The sequence below is a fragment of the Sapajus apella genome, unplaced genomic scaffold (genome assembly GCF_009761245.1).
Source record: "Sapajus apella isolate SASKATOON/1434 unplaced genomic scaffold, GSC_monkey_1.0 scaffold145, whole genome shotgun sequence".
In the NCBI taxonomy this organism is placed as follows: Eukaryota; Metazoa; Chordata; class Mammalia; order Primates; family Cebidae; genus Sapajus; species Sapajus apella.
In genome coordinates, this window is record NW_022437085.1 from 1100455 (window position 1) to 1122652 (window position 22198).

Sequence of the window (22198 nt, forward strand, 5' to 3'; positions counted from 1 at the left end):
AAAAGAACAGTAATCAGAAACTCTCTGGATTGAGAGTTTCACAGCAGGTGCAGCTGAACCTGGAATGGTCCAGCTCTGTGGGGGAGGGGTGTCTGCCATTACCGAGGCAGCCCACCACTACGGAGGTAGTCAGCCAATGCTGAGGCAGCCTGCGGTTGCCAAGGCAACCCGCCATTACACAGAGAGTCCACCAATACAGAGGTGGGCCACCATTGCCAAGGCAATTCTAACTACACCCATATAAACAGGACTGCAGGGAAGTTCACTCGGCAGCTGGGTGGAGCCCACAGCAGCTTAGCAAAGCCTCTACAGGCAGACAGTGACTAGTATGCCTCCTTGCTGGGCAGGGCAGCTCTGAAGGAAAAAAAAAGGCAGCAGCACAAAGGAAACTCATAAATAAAGCCCTAACTGCCTGGGACAGAGCACCTGGAAACAAAAAGCGGTTTATGAGTTCTGCTGCAGCAGGCCTAAATGTACTTGCCCAGCAGCTCTGAATGAACAACGGAGCTCACAGCTCACCATTTGAGCTCCTATAAAGAACAGACTGTCTCCTCAAGCAGCTCCCTGACCCCTGTATATCCAAAGAGCCACCTCATAAAGGAGAGATCAGACTGACACTTGGCGGGTATCCTTCTGGGACAAAGATAGCAGAAGAAGAAAACTGGTAGCAACCCTTACCGTTCTGCCACTGCTGCAGGTGATCCCCAGGCAAGCAGGGCCTGGAGTGGATCTCAGCAGACCTACAGCAGAGGGGCCAGACTGTTAGAAGGAAAACTAAGAAATAGAAATAACCTCATCATCAACAAACAGAACGTCCACTCAGAGACCCAGTCTGAAAGCCAGCAAATACAAAGATGACAGGTGGATAAATTCATAAAGATGGGAAGAAACCAGCGCAAAAAGGAAGAAAACACCCGAAACCAGAACACCTCTCCTCCTACAAGGGATCACAACTCCTCACCAGCAAGGGAACAAGGTTGGATGGAGAACAAGTGTGATGAAATGACAGAATCAGACTTCAGAAGGTGGGTAGTAAGAAACTTCGGTGAACTAAAAGAACATGTTCTAACCCAATGCAAAGAAACTAAGAACCTTGAAAAAAGATTTGACAAAATGCTAACGAGAATGGACGAAATAGAAAGGAATATACGTGAATTGACGGAGCGGAAAAACACAACATGAGAACTTCACAAAGCATGCACAAGTTTCAACAGCCGAATTGACCAAGCAGAAGAAAGGATATCAGAGGTCAAAGATCAACTCAATGAAATAAAACAGGAAGGCAAGAATAGAAAAGGGTAAAAAGGAATGAATAAAGTCTCCAAGAAAAATGGGACTATGTGAAAAGATCTAATCTACGTTTGATCGGTGTACCTGAATGCGACGAATAGAATGAATCCAAGCTGGAAAATACTCTTCAGGATATTATCCAGGAAAACTTCTCCAACCTAGCAAGCCAGCCCAATATTCAAGTCCAGGAAATACAGAGAACACCACAAAGATATTCCTCAAGAAGAGCAACCCCAAGGCACATAATCGTCAGATTCACCAGGGTTGCAATGAAGGAAAAAATACTAAGGGCAGCCGGAGGGAAAGGTCAGGTTACCCACAAAGGGAAGCCCATCAGACTCACAGCAGATCTCTCAGCAGAAATGCTACAAGCCAGAAGAGAGTGGGGACGAATATTCAACATCCTTAAAGAAAAGAACTTTCAACCCAGAATCTCCAATCCAGCCAAGCTAAGCTTAAGTGAAGGAAAAATAAAATCCTTTCTGAACATGCAAGTACTCAGAGATTTTGTCACCACCAGGCCTGCTTTACAAGGGCTCCTGAAAGAGGCTGTACACATAGAAAGGAACAACCAGTACCAGCCACTCCAAAAACATGCCAAATGGTAAAGAACATCAACACAATGAAGAATCAGCATCAACTAATGGGCAACACAGCCAGCTAGCACCAAAATGGCAGTATCAAATTCACACATAACAATATTAACCCTAAATGTAAATGGACTAAATACCCCAATCAAAAGACACAGACTGCCAAATTGGATAAAAAGCCAAAACCCATCGGTGTGCTGTATCCAGGAAACCCATCTCACATGCAAGGATACACAAAGGCTCAAAATAAAGGGATGGAGGAAGATTTACCAAGCAAATGGAGAGCAAAAAAAAAAAAAAAAGCAGGAGTTGCAATTCTCATCTCTGATAAATTAGACTTTAAAGCAACAAAGATCAAAAGAGACAAAGAAGGACATTACATAATGGTAAAAGGATCAATGCAACAAGAAGAGCTAACGATCCTAAATATATACGCACCCAATACAGGAGCACCCAGTTACATAATGCAAGTTCTTAATGACTTACAAAGAGACATAGACTCCCACACAATAATAGTGGGAGACTTTAACACCCCATTGTCAATATTAGACAGATCAACCAGACAGAAAATTAACAAGGATATCCAGGACTTGAACTCAGACCTGGACCAAGCAAACCTAATAGACATTTACAGAACTCTCCACCCCAAATCCACAGAATATACATTCTTCTCAGCACCACATGATACCTACTCTAAAATTGACCACATAATTGGAAGTAAATAACTCCTTGGCAAATGCAAAAGAACGGAAATCATAACAAACATTCTCTCAGATCGCAGTGTAAACAAGTTAGACCTCAGAATTCAAAAACTAACTCAGAACCGCACAGTTTCATGGAAACTGAACAACTTGGTCTTGAATGTTGACTGGATAAACAATGAAATGAAGGCAGAGATAAAAATGTTCTTCGAAACCAATGAGAATGAAGACGCAACATACCAGAATCTCTGGGACACATTTAAAGCAGTCTCTAGAGGAAAATACATACCAATAAGTGCCCACATGAGAAGAAAGGAGAGATCTAAAATTGACACCCTATCGTCAAAACTGAAAGATCTAGAGGAGCAAGATCAAAAAAAACTCAAAACCTAGCAGAAGACAAGAAATAGCTAAGATCAGAGCAGAACTGAAGGAGATAGAAACACAAAAAACCCTTCAAAAAATCAATAAATCCAGGAGCTGGTTTTTTGAAAAGATCAACAAAATAGACAGGCCAGATTAATAAAAAAGAAAAGAGAGAATAACCAAATTGATGCCATAAAAAACGATAAAGGGGGTATCACCACAGAGTACACAGAAATTCAAACCATCATCAGAGATTATTACAAACAACTCTATGCACATAAACTAGTAAACCTGGAAGAAATGGATAAATTCCTGGACACTTGACTCCTCCCAAGCCTAAACCAAGAAGAAGACAAAACCCTGAACAGACCCATAACAAGGTCTGAAGTTGAGGCAGCAATTAAGAGCTTACCACCCAAAAAAGGCTCAGGTCCAGAAGGGTTCACAGCCGAATTCTACCAGACATACAAAGAGGAGCTGGTACTATTCCTTCTGAAACTATTCCAAACAATACAAAAAGAGGGAATTCTTCACAAATCATTTTATGAGATCAACATCATCCTGATACCAAAACCTGGCAGAGACTCAAAAGAAAAGAAAACTTCAGGCCAATATCCATGATGAACATAGTTGCAAAAATCTTCAATAAAATACTGACAAGCCGATTGCAACAGCACATCAAAAAGCTTATCCACCATGATCAAGTAGGCTACATCCCGGGGATGCAAGGCTGGTTCAACATATACAAGTCTATAAACGTAATTCACCACATAAACAGAGCCAAAGACAAAAACCACATGATTATCTCAATGGATGCAGAGAAGGCCTTTGACAAAATTCAACAGCCCTTTATGCTAAAAACCCTCAATAAGCTAGGTATTGACAGAACATATCTCAAAATAATAAAAGTTATTTACGACAAACCAACAGCCAATATCATACTGAATGGGCAAAAACTGGAAGCATTCCCCTTGAAATCTGGCACTAAACAAGGCTGTCCTCTCTCACCACTGCTATTCAATATAGTACTGGAAGTTCTAGCCAGAGCAATCAGGCAAGAAAAAGAAATAAAGGGTATTCAAACAGGAAAGGAGGAAGTCAAATTTTCTCTATTTGCAGATGACATGATCGTATATCTAGAAGACCCCATCGTCTCAGCCCCAAATCTCATTAAACTGTTAAGCAACTTCAGCAAAGTCTCAGGATACAAAATCAATTTGCAAAAATCACATGCATTCCCATACACCAATAACAGGCTTAAAGAGAGCCACATCAAGAACAAACTGCCATTCACAATTGCCAGAAAGAGAATAAAATACCTAGGAATACAACTAACAATGAACGTAAAGGACCTCTTCAAGGAGAACTACAAGCCACTGCTCAACGAAATAAGAGAGGACACAAACAGATGGAGAAACATTCCATGTTCATGGTTAGGAAGAATCAATATCGTGAAAATGGCCATACTGCCCAAAGTAATTTACAGATTCAATGCTATCCCCACATCAAGCTACCAATGACCTTCTTCACAGAACTGGAAAAAAACACCTTAAACTTCATACGGAACCAAAAGAGAGCCCGCATAGCCAAGTCAATTCTAAGCAAAAAGAACAAAGCAGGAGGCATCACACTACCGGACTTCAAACTATACTACAAGGCTGCAGTAATCAAAACAGCATCGTACTGGTACCAAAACAGAGATATAGACCAATGGAACAGAACAGAGGTCTCGGAGGCAACACAACATATCTACAACCATCTGATCTTTGACAAACCAGATAAAAACAAGCAATGGGGAAAACATTCCCTGTTTAATAAATGATGTTGGGAAAACTGGATGCCATGTGCAGAAAGCAGAAACTGGACCCCTTCCTGACACCTTACACTAAAATTAACTCCAGATGGATTAAAGACTTAAACATAAGACCTAACACCATAAAAACCCTATAAGAAAATCTAGGCAAAACCATTCAGGACAGAGGTGTAGGCAAGGACTTCATGACCAAAACACCAAAAGCATTGACAACAAAAGCCAAAATAGACAAATGGGACCTAATTAAACTCTACAGCTTCTGCACAGCAAAAGAAACAGTCATTAGAGTGAATCGGCAACCAACAGAACGGGAAAAAATTTTTGCAGTTTACCCATCTGACAAAGGGCTGATATCTAGAATTTACAAAGAACTAAAACAGATTTACAAGAAAAAACAAACAAGCCCATTCAAAAGTGAGCAAAGGATATGAACAGATACTTTACAAAAGAAGACATACGTGAGGTCAACAAACATATGAAAAAATGCTCATCATCACTGGTCATCAGAGAAATACAAATCAAAACAACATTGAGATACCATCTCACGCCAGTTAGAATGGCAATCATTAAAAAATCTAGAGACAACAGATGCTGGAGAGGATGTGGAGAAATAGGTACCCTTTTACACTGTTCGTGGGAGTGTAAATTAGTTCATCCATTGTGGAAGACAGTGTGGCAATTCCTCAAGGACCTAGAAATAGAAATTCCATTTGACCCAGCAATTCCATTACTGGGTATATATCCAAAGGATTATAAATCGTTCTACTATAAAGACACGTGCACACGAATGTTCCTTGCAGCACTGTTTACAATAGCAAAGACCTGGAACCAACCCAAATGCCCATCGATGATAGACTGCACAGGGAAAATGTGGCACATATACACCATGGAATATTATGCAGCCATCAAAAACGATGAGTTTGTGTCCTTTGTAGGGACATGGATGAACCTGGAAATCATCATTCTCAGCAAACTGACACAAGAGCAGAAGATCAAACACCGCATGTTCTCACTCATAGGCGGGTGTTGAACAATGAGAACACATGGACACAGGAAGGGGAGCACTACACACTGGGGTCTGTTGGGGGGAAATGGGGGGGACGGTGGGAGTGGGGAGTTGGGGAGAGATAACAAGGGTAGAGATGCCAGATGTAGGTGATGGGGAGGAAGGCAGCAAATCACACTGCCACGTGTGTACATATGCAATAATCTTGCATGTTCTTCACATGTACCCCAAAACCTAAAATGCAATAAAATAAATGGAAAAAAAAAAGAATACAATGGGCCCGGGACAAAATCTATTGGACCCCTAGAGCTGACAATGGTTTTTGACAAAAGACTGTCCAGGTTTATTGACAGACATCAGTCTTTCTTCCTATAATATGAGTTTAGTTAATGAATACTCAGGGAAGGGACCAGACATAGTTGTTGTTTTTCCGTTGACAAGTCTGGACTTTAGGCAGATAAGGAACTTCAAAGAACAACTTTATTGTGTGCTTTAGGAGACACACTGGATTGAGAGACAGGAGGCAGTGGTGGGGGAGTGGTGGATGGAATGTCAGAGAGACCTTGTATCTTCTTCTTCCATTCAGCAAAATGCCAGAATCTTGGGTATCAGTTTCTGACCACCAATGTTAAGATTGAAATAGTTATGGACTGGATGAAGTGTCCCATAACTAGTTATAAGGCCATGACAATAAGTATCTAAATGCCTAGCTGTGTTTTCACTGGACCATGCCACAATCACACAGGTAGAAATATCTGACAGGAATCAATTGATGACTCTTTCTTTTTATGCAAAAATAGCGCAATCCTAGATCCTCTTTTTAAAAAGTTTTATTTATTCATTTATTTTGGAATCTTCCTCTTTAATCAGGAATGTTTTGTGCCTTCCCCCATGAACATAATTAAATTTCATGTAAACCATGTCTTAATGTAATATGCTGAAAATTCAGTTTCCACACCATTTTCCTATCCACCTATACATACAAAAAAACTATATGTACCAGTCCTTTTGCATCTGCACAGTGGCAAGTGACTAATTGCAGAATGTGGAATGTAGACAGTGATGGATGTCAAATCCAGATTGGGCTGCTAAAAAACTGCATGATCATTTCTCTCTCTCTCTCTCTCTCTCCCCCCCCCTCTGTGTGAGTGTGTGTGTGTGTGTGTGTGTGTCTGTTGTGTATCTCTCTCTTTTCAACAGATGGCTACATGTGCATTATATATTGCAGTACTCTAAGGAAGCCCTTGGCATTGGCAGAGCCACTATGTAGAAGGAGCCTGGAACTCTGAATCACTGCTTGGGGTAAAGCTGTGCAAAATAAATGTCCATGCAGAAACATCTGCTTTTTTATGAGCAACTGACATTTTGGCATATATTATTTCTACAGCAAACATTAATTACCTAAATAATGCAGGCCTTTGTCCCAGTCTCTATTATTGAGGATACATGCATTAGAAACATACATTCAGTGGTCACTGCCTACTGGAAAGTACTCTTGTCTACAAGAGAAATGTCATCCTTTCCAATGCCAATTGTGATCTGATAGTGACTATAGTAGTGTGAATAATAAATTATACACATTGTCCTTTACGTTTTCACCTTCAAATCATACTGACAGTGTTTTGTTAAGAAAACATACTTTCACTCCTGTTAGAACTATAATTCTGTGCAGGTGTAGGTGCTGCTGCCACAGTTACTCTTGGCTTGACACTAAAATCTGCGAAAGTGAATTCTAATTACAGGATTTTAATAACCATGGAATCAGCCACAGAAGTGCCACAGCAGCTAACAGTGTGATTGCCATGTAATTATAAAAACTCACTGCATTTGCACATGCTATAACCAGTGTCTAAATGGCCCTAATCTTTAAGTCTGTTGGGAAGTCCCCCACATAATTTGCAAAACTGTTTGAATAGCAGCCAAGTACATTTGCCCTAAAAATTTTCCATTACTTGGAGTGTAGAAATAATAACATTTTTGGCTTTTGAAAACCCTTGTGTTTTGATTTCACATGATATGACTCACTCCTGAAAAGAAAAACGAAATAAAACAACAAGAAAAACCACTTGTATATGTGGAGAACTCACTACCAGATTTCTGATTTCCTGGCAAAGTTTCCCAGCCATGCCCACCACGATTTTGCACATACAGAGCCAAGGATGATCTGCGCTTCAATCATTTAGGAAACTCAAAGTGCTTAACTTTATATGAAAGCATTTTCCATATATTTATAATTCACTGATCTCTCTTCTTTAAATTTTAGATTCAGGGTGTGCATATATGTTATATGCGTAAATTGCTTAATGCTGGGGTTTGGGCTTCTAGTGATCCTGTCACCCAAATAGTGAACAGAGTACCCCATAAGTGGGTTTTTAACCCTTTCTTCCCTCCCTACCTATGCCTCTCATTTTTGTGAGACAGAGTCTGCATCTATTGCTCAGGCCAGAGTGCAGTAGCACAATCTCAGCTCACTGTAATATCTGCCTCCTGGGTTCAAACCATTCTCATGCCTCAGCCTCCTGCATACCTGGGACTACAAGTGTATGCCACCATGCCAGGCTAATTTTTATGTGCTTGCTAGAGACAGGGTTTTTCCATGTTGACCAGTCTGGTCTCAAACTCCTGGCCTCAAGTGATCTGCCCACTTTGGTTTCCCAAACTGCTGGATTTGCAGGTTGGAGCCACCAAACCCTGCCCCTACCCCATTTGTAAGTCCCCAGTGCCTATTTTTTGCGTCTTTATGTCCACGTGTACCCATTATTTAGCTCTCCTAAGTGAGAACATATGGTATTTGGTTTTCTTTTTCTGTGTTAATTTACTTAGAATAATGGCCTATAGTTCCATCCATCTTGCTGCAAAGCACATCATTCCCTTATTTTTATGGCTGCATATTATTCCATGGTGTATATGTACCACATTTGCTTCATTCAATCTACCATTGATGGACTGCTAGATTGATTCCATGACTTTGCTATTGTGAATAGTGCTGATCTTTTTAAAGTTTTTTTTCAAATAAAAGTTTTCTGAAAGTATAAAGATGTGAGTCCAAGTGATGTTGGACTAATGTTATTAACCATCTTTTAAATCTGTGAAAAATTGCCACTGATTCACCAATCCTTGGGTTGGAGTTTCTCTTAGAATCACGTGAATTGATATTTAAAGATCAGTTGCTCCCAACTGAACCTTCTCATGATCAATTTAATTCCATGACATTCAATTCATCCACAACAGTTTCACATCTGGTCATATTCCTTGTCATGCATTCTGTGTATTACCATACTCTATGCTAGAAGTGTGGATGTTGCTCTCTGTTTACATTGCGTATTGTTTTGCACTGCATGATATTTTTCACATATCTTTTATCCATTCATCACCTCTTCCCCAATCCAGTCCTTTTTTTCATGCTTGAGGTATATTGCAATATGCCCTTTTGCCTCGGATTTGTACTGGTTTTAAAGTACCACACTCCTACCACATTGATCTTACTAAATTTCAAAATTGATTATGCCATTTACTTTTGCTAAAACTGTCCATTTTCTTTTGAGTAATATCTAAAATCCTCATGGTATCCAAAATTACCATCATCTCTTTTAACCTACCTCTTTAGCCTGGATTCTGATTATTGTTTCCTCTGCTCCAAGTATTTCAGACTGTTCTTGTGTGGTTCTTTGCTTTTTTTCATGATGTTTTCTCTCCCTGGAATGACATCAGTTCCATATCTGACTCTTAAGGTTATGCTTATTTTTTAAAGTCCAATGCCACAATTAAATCCGACTTTAAGCCTTCACCCTTGGTTTTAATTGCATTATTTTCTTGTCTCACACTACACTTTGTCTGGTTGTCAATGATGTTACTGTTTACATAGTGTTTTCAAGTAATTATGGGTCAACTGTTGCTTATATTTTTGATTCCTCTTCTAGAATATGAACCACTTGAATGCAAGAATCATTTTATATTCTTTTTCATATAAGATATTCAACAACACATATTTATAAGATTGAATTTGCTCACTGACACTTATAACTTTGTTTCTATATGGAATGTCAAGATTAAACTGCTATTAAAACATCTATGATATAAAAGTCATGCCTAGTCTTTTGCCCAATTATCCGCATAACTAAACATTGATTTACTTCTTGTTGGGTGTATGCAGCAAACACAAAAGGTCTGTTTCTGTACTTTCTAGTTAGCAAGAACCTAAGTGGCAGGTTACTATTGTGTGTGCTGATTCTGGCACAAATCAAGAGAAGTGAAGCGTTTTTTTGGCTTTTACCTCTTGTAAGCCTACATTATTTGCCATTGAAAAGTCAGTAAAATCAGTCAGTCAAGTATCACTGAAAGTAATAGGAATATAGAAGTTGTTTTTAAATAAATAAACCTGAGAAGCCCATGAACAATGCATAGTGCTAAGAGAAGAATAGGAAAAGCTGACACTAAATATAGTAAGAAATATATACTTGGCTTTACTCTATTGAAAGGACTTTATTAACTAGATTCACAAAGTTTAACATCTTAGCTTTTGCTCACTATGTTCCTGACATTCCCTTTTTCAAATCTAAATAACATATTGTATAAAAAATGTTGGGTTTCCACTGAGGGCATATTAGCATGAGCTAGGGCAAATAAAAATAACTTGAGAAGTAAAAATGTTTAATAGTATTTTAAAGGGTAAAGCTACTTACAATACATCAATTCAATATTTGTTAAGCTGCCTCAAGGAACATGATACTGTTTAGGGTACTAAGTTGTTATCCAAAAGGTGAAAGGCATAGTTCCTTTCCTAAAGAAGCTCAAAACCAATTAACTGTAACCTATCTTTCAACAGTTACTTCAGTAATGTACTTATATGTAGATTTTTATATATGGCTTCTCTCATGTACATCTCCCAAATTTTGAAAAAATTTCAGATAGGGTCATTCATTATTCTATGCTTTATCTAGACCACAGATCCAACTCTATCCCCGTAACTATAATCTTACACAGTAATATCTAGTGCAGTAATATGACAAGTTTTCATTGAAGACAATGCCTGCAGTGTGCCAGTCTCTGTACCACAGGAATGTGTACTAAAGTGATAACAAATTGCATGTATTCCAATGTTGAGCAGCCCACAGTCTAATAGAAGAAACAGATAAATATGCAGATAAAGGAAAGAAAGCCAGTATTTATTTAAATCCTATATATTCTGTATAGCATGCTAGGTATTTTACATATGCAGTCTGTAACTAAAACATGATCTGCTGTGTCATAGAGGCCATGGCCCCATGCAAGAGCTTCTTAATTGGGATCACTGTCTCAAGTCAAGCTATGTATTTAGAAAAAAAAAAGCACAAAAACCTATATAGTAAAAGCAAGTTAATCTTGTGGCCTATGTGCACATAAAAGGTAAATGTGAGTAGACATTGGTGAGAAAAACCCTTGAATAATTTTATTTTAGCATCTTACTCATCTAGATGTGAGGTCTATATGAATGTAAGGTGACACAGATTTTCTCCAACTTTTCAAAATTGTCCCTAAAAAATCTGTTTTTTAGGGACAGACCATTAACAGGGGGACTTGAGGTTTTAATAAGAAAACAAACAGAAGTAAAACAAAAATACAATCCCTTTAGATCCTACTTAAGCTAATTTATCTTACTAATGTGTAGAGGTGGACTTTTTTTTTTTTTTTAAGAACTCATCCAAGCCCCATTCATCTCTTTCCTAAGCTAACATTATGTGGTCTAGAAGAAAACTTCTCAGAGATCAAGAAGATTCTCATTTCTATTTCTGTATTTTCAGATGAGTATACTTGTCTGTTTCTCTTCAAATGCCATTGAATGAGTAAACTCAAATGGAAGGTAAATTTTTAGGTTGAGATTGTGGCTTATGTAAAGTAGACTAACTCATATTTTATATTTTTCTATTTACTTTGTGTACTCAATGTTGTGATAATCTATGGAAAGTTAATTAATTAATTATGTCTGATTAAACACTGAACTAGAAGCCATATAATGTGGATATGACTTGAGAAAGTCTATGTAAAATGAAAGGATTAAATTTTTTCTGAGGTCCCATCTAGTTGCAAATGGGATTATCTCAATATTACAGATGACTTCATATCAGTAGAAAGGAAACATATATGTAAGTAATTATTTAAATACTTTTTAACTGGTTATTCAGGGATGAAGTCTATTCCTTTCTTTAAATTCCATATTGTTCTCAGTCTCTATCAAAACTTGAAGGCCGAAATATAATTGCCTATATTACAATGTTCCATGATTTCACTAATATTCATTTTAATAGAACATTTGAAAGAAAGCATAAGATTTCATTGAAACCAATATATCAACTCTTCCAGAAGAGCACTGAAACCCAGACATACTTTCTGTCATCAGTCTATAAGAGTGAATTCCACTTCACAGTGATTTCAATAATTTCTCCGATTTATGCTAATATATACAGATTTATATTTCCTCACTATTAAAGTGCTGACTTGCAACCACTGTAGCATAACAGCAGCATTATATGCTTAAGAGATCAATTATTAGTTATGAGTCTGTATATAAAACACCCACTCCTACAAGGAAATTGGAAACCAGGTCAAGGGTATGTGAAACTTCTCTGTACTATTATTGCAACTTCCTGTGGATCTCTAAGTATCTCAAAACAAAAAGGTTAGGAGAATAATACAGAGAAGATGATGAGACTAGGTTTAGACAAGTGAATTTAGTAATCAAGTTATAGTAATTATATAACAATAATAATACTTTCAAAAAGTTTAAATATAAATGTAGATTGGAAAGGGAAGAAAAGATAATCAAAAGTTTTTCATTATATATAACATGAATTACTATTACAATTATTTTAAGAATTAAGGAAACAAAAGTCAACCTAAAATACATATATCATTCTTGTCAGGGAAATGTTTGAGCTATTATCATAATAATATAGACTAATTTATCAGGGAAATGAGTATGAAGACTCTGACTGTTGGAGGTTCCTCAGTGAAATTTTCCAGCAGAATCATTGTACAGTGAATAACAAAAATCAACAAGCCCCAATAATGTACATCGTCCTTCCAATCACCTTCTTAGGACATTTTCTTAGCTATGAAATACAGGCAAGGACTAATGAATCATTGTGGAAAGGGTCTAACATGAGCAAAAACCAAAAGAAACAAGCAATCGTGAACACAGCCAATGGCATAAAGAAAAGATAAGTTATTTAATATGAGATATAAAAGGACCTCTGTCTCTCTCTCTCTCTCCCTACGTGCGCGCACACACACACACAAACAGTTGTTATATATTGTGTGTTTACATAACATATATATAGAGAGAGAGAGAAAGAGAAAGGATAAAGTTGAAGAACTCCTTCACAATGTAGAAAGAAGAGAGGAAAGGAAGGGTAGAGGAAAGGAAGGTGGGAAGGAGGAGAAAAAAAGGATAAAGGAAAAAAGGAAATATTAGAACAATGATAAAGAACATAGAAGAGAAAATAATCAAATAAATAATTTAAGGACATTTAGCAGATCTTAAGAATATGAGATTCTAGGATGAAGTGGCTCATAGAGTACTCAAAGAAACATAAAGAGATTATCTTTAAAGCTTCCAGGAAGAGAAATGCAATCTAATCACATTCAAAAGATCACAAATCAGTAGGGTATCAGGCTTCTCAATGGCAGTACTGAAAACCAGAAGACAAAAGAGCATAGCTGTCAAGATTATGAGGAAAGATGATTTATAATGCAGACTATAACCAGATTATCATTTGGAAGTGATTTAAAAAAAGATATTTTGTGACATGAAAACAATTTGAAAAACAACTTCTCACTCACCTTTTCCAAGAAGCAACTTGAGAATATGCTCAAGAAAATGAGGATGTAAACAAAAATATAGAAATGCAAGGATGTGGATTCAAAACAGTAATTAAGTGAATTTTCAGAATGATGGCAAAAGATACTCCATAAAAGCTATATTTTCGTCCAAGTTGTAACAGAGAACAGAAAGTTTCAGGAAGAGTTGCTTGTAGATTTAAAAAGAAAAAAAAAAACCCAGTTTACTTGCTATGTTGGAATGTATTGAAATGATATTTACATGGTTTAAATAAAATGTAATTATGGAAGTCCAGTGAAAATCAAGATTAAAAAAAGAGGCTATTTTTAATTCCAAGAAAAGTAAAACATCATAAATATATAAATAATTAATGCTTCCTTAATTAAAAATACTGTAATACAAGTATAATAGATGCAGAGAAGAAAGAGATTTTTTTCTTTATTGAAGGTAGAGAACATAAAGCGAAATATAAACCCTCATATAAAGCCTCATATTCTATAGTAGGAAGTTAACAGGCAATATGAAAGTAGATAAAAGACAAATACTACTAGTATAAGCACACTATTTAGGACTGTGGAAATAATCTCTAAGTGTTGAGAATCTGTTTTAGAGAAGAGGAATAAGTCATTAAGAGGAACAGGAATGTTATTGAGAGGAACCAAACAATTTCTTTTCCTTTATTACCATGTAGAATAATTTCACTTTTTAAACTCTCTGAATATATAATTTTGATTAAAATAAAATTAAATTTACAGCAAAACTACAGATTACATAATTTTTCTAAAATCTCTGGCTGTTCATTTTCTGAGTATTGTAAGCCACTTATTTTGCTGCTGTTATTCTTTGTGTGGTTTTGCTTGTTTTTATTTCATTTTTTTAAGCAGTAGTCATTTCATTAACAAAAGAAATGTCTTGCTAGCTTCCCACAGTGAACTTGCTCAATAAAAATATAGTGTATGTTATCCAATCATTAATAAGAATATTTATATTTCTTTAATCAATTGAAAAACCTTCCTTAGTTCCACTACCTCATTTCCCTGGTCTTATTTTAGGCCTTCATTAACTGTTGCCCCTATATAATCATTATAAGACCCTGACTGATATTTTTGCGTTTACATTCTGTCAAATTAAAGTCTTCTTTTTAAAAAATCATGTAAACATAAAATAGTAATTGTGCAGACAACAGTGTTTTAGTGGGATTTTAGGAACACAGGCCCATTTCATGTGATATATCCCCAGAGCGACAGGTTTCAACTAGGTACATAGAGTTATTTAAGCTAACTAATGATTATTCATTCAAAACAGAACTTAAAATGGAACATTAAATAATAAGTGTGTGTGTTTGCCTGTTCTCACGCTGCTAGTAAAGACATATGAGAGACTGGGTAATTTATAAAGAAAAAGAGGTTTAATGGACTCCTAAGTTCCACATGGCTGAGGAGGCCTCACAAGCATGTCAGAAGGTGAAAGAGGAGCAAAGGCATGTCTTACATGGTGGCTGGCAAGGGAGTGTGTGCAGGGGACGTGCCCTTTATGAAAACATCAGTTCTTATTAGACTTATTCACTATTATGAGAACAGCATGGGAAAATTCTGCCTTCATGATTTCATTACTTCCCACTAGGTCCCTGCCATAACATATGGGAATTATGGAAGCTACATACAATTCAAGGTGTGATTTGAAAGGGGACACAACCAAACGATATCATGAACTAGTAGCTGCTCCCTGTCTTTCAGACATTGATCCTAAGTCCTTTTTAACCAATTATACACGGGTTGGCATAATTCTAGGATATAATGGTAATACTGGAAATATTATCAGTAAATATTCCACATAGTTATTTTTTATTTCTTTGCCACATAAAACAGTTTTAAGCATCAAATTTATGTGTCCTGTATTAAAACTGTGCAAAGCTATTTTTATAATGACACTACCTTTATTATTTTAAATTTGTTCGGTGTTTTTTTCTCTTTTAAAGATAGTTTGAAAAAAAGCCAAATTACTATGACTCACTCCAGCTCACTACTTTTAACATATTAATATATACACACAGACACACATATGCACACTTTACAGGTCTTTCTGGTCTGTTTTCCATACCATAATTTTCATAATATATCACACGCAAATTGAGTTACGTGTTTGTTTTCTAGTTTCACAACTTTAAAATGTCTTTAAAAAAAAAAGCTGTCTCTTTAAATATCTCAAAGTGACACCTTATTGTGCAATACATTGTCTGATTACATCAGTCACATAGCATTAGGTTGTGTCTGTGATGAACACAATGTGACTGAAGTAACTGGACATGACATATCACAGCACTTGGTTTGCTGATCTGTAAAATTCAATGTAGGTTTCTGAAGTGGAAAAGAAGAGGCAGTAAGTTAAAGTGTAATGACTAATTTCAGAAAATTGAGTTTCTTCCATATTCCTTTATAATTTAGGAGAGCCAGACAGAGTTACAAAATAGAGTTGCTCCAGCCACCAAAAGTGTATAGAAATCAACATTTTGTCCAGTCAGGTTCTGTATATAGATTCTGTCATTCTGCACAGCTTGTTCTAATATCCAAATTTATATCCATTCTATAGAGAAGAATTTTCAGCTGTCTTTCATCCTAGTCTGTTGGGTCATGGTGTAACACTATGTAAAAATAAGGTCCCAAACCTTTGTAAACATGCCTCTACACATAAACTCTCTAGAACCAAGCCTAATGAAAACCGCACTTTGGTTAACTAACTCGTAGAAAAACATCTCTAAAGTATATTTTTATTCTTCAAATGGCATGGTAACCTTATAAAACCTACAGGAACCTAAAGATTAGGAAAATTCTTAAAGACCAGACTTTCTTGTGCTACTAAACTGAGGAAATCCATCATTGTGATCATTTTGCAGTAACATTGCTTCAGCTGTCAAAGAGACCTCTGGGACAGTTCCTTCAATCTGCAATTACATGAAGTTTTGGATCCACCCACTAAAAGCCACACGGAAAGTTTATCATTTATATGCAACATATGTGGTTTTATCTACAAGATTTTTTACAATGGAGTTGATAAACTCTCAGCCAAAAACAAATTCATCATCTTGTTTAGCCTGCGCACCATTACATATGATATGTGCGGTATTTCCTTTAAACTTCTTGAAGTATTTAAAATAGCACACAGACACCAATTATTATATTAATGAATCTCTTGCGGTATAGAGACTTTAGGTATGGAATTCAGTGTTCTGCTTCTTTTCATTAGCCTATTGAGGTAAATTTTTTATTAATGATTTTGTCACACTGGTATTTTTAATACTCATTTTTAGTCTATTCTCTTTATAGAAGGGAGATATCACCTGACTGTGATTTACCTTTGGGGATCCTTGATAGTTATAAATATAACAAATACATCATATGTGAAAGAAAGTAATTGGCTAAGCCTAAACTCAAGAGGTGGAAAGCTATCCTCTGTTTACAGAGATGGGATGGGGAAGTAATCAATAATTTAGAACAATGATCTAATATAATGCAAGTGGTAACTAAGATGGTGCATTAAATGATCAATGTCCTCCTATGTTTTATAAATGCTGATCACGTAACTATCTGTGAAGAGATGGTTTAATTAAAAATATGTAAGATAAGAGCTATTGGATAATCTTGTGTGGTTTTTTTTTTTTTCTATTTAATTTTGCTAGGTTCCTCTAGAGCAAACTGTAAATCCAGGTTACATTGCTTTCTGTCATTCAAACATTCATCTACTCATTCACCAAATATTCGCCTATCACATTTTACATGTAATTAGTATGTACTGAGTTTCTATTACTTGAATAGCACTGTGCTAAATGATTTCTACAAACAATAATTATTTTCATTTTATAAACAAACTCTTGCACAAATATTAAATAAGTTGTTTAAGATCTTTCCATTGAGATGCTTGAGTCAGACCAAACGCAAATACTACACTATGCCTGCTTTCAAGGACTTTGTGATCTACAACACAAAAATCAAGTGACAGTGATTATAACAATATGTGAAAATATTACTCTGACCAGACCTGTGTAATTAAATACCACTCCTGGCTAACCTGGATTTCCATAAAATATTTCAATAAAATTATCACTGATATGTAACATGACATGTCCATATATCTCTTTGATGGAGACAAGAAGATAAAAAGTGAATTATAAACAACCTAAGTTGCTAGAAAGAACTTCATTCAACAATTTTTTATAGTAATAGATCAGGTCCATAAGGACTTGGTCTAGAGAAAAAGTAGGGTCCCAAGTACCTACCACTGATATGAGCATTACTAGACTTGAGTCCTGGCTTCGATATGAAGGTGTTGAATTTTATTATTATTAAGATACTTTCAAGATACATTATTCTGTGGTAATTATATCATAAAGTATCAATGGCATTAAGTACACATAAAATTCTGCAATGTTTGGAATAATTGGTTAGGAATAAATCAAATGCCATATACAGGTTGGAGCCAGGAATGTTTTAGATTTGAGACTTTTTTTGGATTTAGAATATTTGCATATATATAACAAAATATCCTGGGAACGGGACCACATTTAAACATGAAATTTATTTATGTTTCGTATCAACCTTTTACACAATATTTATAATAATTTTGTGCATGAAACAAAGTTTTGACTATGACCCATCACATGAGGTCAGATGTGGAAATTTTCTCATGTATCATACTGGAGCTCAAAAGTTTCAGAATTTGGAGCACTTTGGATCTCAAATTTTTGTAATTAGGGATGTTCAACCTGTGTGAACTATGTAGCCTTCAATAAGTTTCCTAATTCCTTTGATTTAAACTTTCCTTGGTTATAAAAGGGGAATAAAAACAGCTACCTCAAATGGTTTTTTGTAAGGTTCCAGTTATGGTATGCATGTTAAACATCCAGTACAGAGATTAACTCAGAAGAAGCATTACAAAAATAGAGTTATCTACCTAGAGCTGAAGAAGCCTGAGCTATGAATCCCTGTGTAATCATGGTTTTACTTACATAACTATTGCATACACAGGGCTACCCTAGAGTTAAGTGCTCAATAAATATTTTATGGACCAATAAATGCGTATTAAGTAGTTTGCTATTCTCTTGCTCCAACTTTATGTCCAACCAGATTTTGACAATTGATTGCATTGACTCAGTTTTAATCTCACTTATAGCACTTACTGGCTACATGACCATTGGTAAGCTACGTAACTTTTCTGAGTTTCAGTTTTTCTCATATATAAAATGAGATAAATTTTAGATTCCTTACAGGACTTTTGTTTAGATTAAGTGACATAATGCAAGGAAAGTGCTTCATACAGTATCTGGTCATAGCAAGCACACACAAAACTCATCCAATATTTCAAAATTTTATGCAGCTAAATTATGCTGGTAGAAAAATAACTAGGATGTTGGAATATGCATCAGTAGAATCTGTGACAAAAGTATATTGAAAACTAAAAAGACTTTGAATAGTTCAAATTAATTGAACAAGAAATACAATACGTAAATAGAAAGCATTAACATACTCCAATAGAGTGTACACATTTTACAGTCATATACACTACATAAACACCAAAATATCTGTCATATTAAAAATGAAATATTAGATTTCTACTTACATAAAATTACTTAATTTAATACTAAAACTAAGAAACAAATGGCTGGGTGACAAGCCTAAGAAATATAATTGATCAATAAGGATGGGAAATGAAAAAGGTGAATTAAAACCTCACTCCTGCCCATAATCATTCTTTCCAAATGCATTTAAATGTACTGATAAAAATCAACCTTCAGGGTGAAATAGGAGGTGAAAGCCTTTTTGCTTCATTTCAACCTTATCTATTAAGGTCATCATTTCTTATTTTGTTCTAATGCACTTAGCTAACAACTGAAAAGAAAGAGAACGCTCCACAATGATACTTCACTATATTCCCTGATTCCAATCAATTTTTACTCACCTTTACTGTACCCTTCCCTTGGGGCTTTAGACCTAGAGAGTTATTTTGAAAACAGAACTGTTTTCTGTAAACTTTTGATGTGAGGGAAAAATTTTGCTGACCATGTCTAGATTTTTCTCTCCTGAGGGAAAGTAAAATTTTTGTATATTGAATAAATGTGTATATAGAGAGTGAATTTAAAAGCCGTATTTACTCAGGAGGTAAAAGGTAGAGAGATGTTGGTCACAAACAAGTTGCCCACAAATTGAAGGGGAGCTGAAACTCAGACTGATGATGATATAAGCTGGTCATTTCTCAGTTCTAAAAGAATAAATGGGATATTTAAAATATGAGCTGTTAAGGGTAAATAAGTCTGTAGTGCTGTTGATAGTAAAGGCAAAGACAACATAATGGTAAACTAGAACAGTAGTAATACAGAGAGGTTGTAATAACTTTGAAAAAACAATTAATATAATTCACCACACCAGCACATTTTGTGAGAAAAATCAATGACCTTTAAATAAGCAAAAAGCATTTATTAAAATTCAACAAAATTTTTGTTCATTCATAAAAAGGAAAAAAAAAAAAAACCTTAGCAAACAAGGAATATTTTTAATCTGGAAAATACCTGTAAAATTAAGAGCAAACATAATAATGTTGAAATGTTAAAAATCATTTAATTGTCTACATCTGCGTTAATAGTTGTTGAACACTGAAGATATTCCACAGTTTAGCGACTTATTACCAAGACAAGGATGCTTGTTATTACCATTTCTTTTCCAAACTGCATTGAAGATCCTACTCGGTAATGTAAGGGAATAGAACAGACCTACAGGGATTGAAAAGGATTTTATGATTTCATTGACAGATAATGCAAAATAATTTATAAATAGATCATGGAATAAGGTAAAATTTCAGCAAGGTGGCTATTAACAAAATTCACTATAGAAAATCAAATTTCATTTGTAGATACCAAAAACTAGCAGAAAGAAAAGGTAATTTTAAAAATATATTTACAATAACACCAAAATATAAATTGTACTTATTTGTAAAGTTTTCTTGAGGACACACTAAAAAACTTTATGAAAGATATTAAAGAATTATGAAATAAATGGTAATGCTATGGACTGAATTATGTCAACCAAAAATTCATATTAAGAATCTAATCTTCCATGTGCCTGTATTTGGAGATAGAGCCTTTAGGGAAATCATTTAAATTAATAGGGTCATAAGGATGGGGCCCTAATCCCATAGAACTGATGTTCTTATAAGAAGAAGAGACACCAGAGAGCTCCCTGCATGTAGACAGAGGAAAGACCATCTGGGAACACAGTGACAAGCTAAGCCAGGAAGGAGACCTTACCAGAAAGCAGCCGTGATGACACCTTGATCTGGGAATTGTGGCCATGAAAACCAACAAAATAAATTTCTGCTATTTAAGCCACTCACTCTGTGGTGTTTTGCTATAGCAGCCCTAGCAATGAATACAAGTGAAATATAGAAGGTTTATGGATCAGAAAACTGCAAATCATTAATAAGATCATATCTCCTTAAAATAATCTATATAATTATTATTTTCTTCAATATTCAACAAATATTTATTGGATCCCTATTATACACAAAGCATTATATTAGGCCTATGGGATATAAGTGTGACCAAAATAATAATTATCACTACCCTGATAAGCATATATACTTGTTCCTAATGCTTAGAGTCAATTACTTTAGAATATAAAATCTAGAATTTGAAAATTTTTAAGTTGAATACATTGCCAGTAAAAAAAAAAATTTCCTGGAATTTTTGGTGCAATTTTTACATAATTTTAAAATATATATTCAAGTGAAAATGTCCAAAAATAGCCAAGACATGTGAAGAAGAAAAACATGGTAGGATGATTTGCCTAACAAGGTGTAAACATTATTATAAAACTATATTAAGAAGTCAGGATAGATGAATAGACAAACATATGAATTGAACACAACAAGGAATACAAAACCACAAATGATCTATAAATAAAGATTTGACACCTAATGAGTTGGCAAGATTGGAAAGACTTTTCAATGTGTTGTTAGGACAATTCGTTAACCATTATGTTTAAAAACTGAAATTGAACCTATAATTCACCACGTGTATTTTTTTTCTTATTTTAGGTTGTAACTTTTTTAACTTTCAGTTTTTTGTGGGTACACAGAAGCTGTATATATCTATTGGGTACATGAGATACTTAGATACAGGCACACAATTTGTCATAAGCACATCAGGATAAATAGAATATCCATCACTTCAAAAATCTATCTTCTATTTTCATTTTTATATACTAATTTTGTTTTAATTTTTTAAATCAGTCATGCAATGTATAATCATATCAGGATCAGGAGAAATGGGGTATCAATCACCTGAAGCATTTATTCTTTGTGTGGGAAACAATCCAATTATACTCTTAGTTATTTTAAAATGTATGATTAAATTGTTATTGACTGCAGTCATCCTACTGTGCTATCAAATACTGGATCTTATTGATTCCTTCCACTATTTTTGTACACATTAACCACACTTACTTCCTTCCCAACCCCCTACTCCACTTTCCAACCTCTGATAACTATCATTTTACTTTCAATATCCATGAATTCAATTGGTCTATTGTTTAGCTCCCACAAATGAGTTAGAATGTATGAAGTTTGTCT

At 35.3% G+C, this 22198-nt stretch overlaps 1 long non-coding RNA gene across 1 annotated transcript in view; it reads left to right on the forward strand.

The window, feature by feature from the left end:
* LOC116540878 overlaps positions 1-22198 on the forward strand; it is a 384846-nt gene that overhangs the window by 362091 nt on the left and 557 nt on the right. The gene's annotated exons all lie outside the window — the stretch shown is intronic.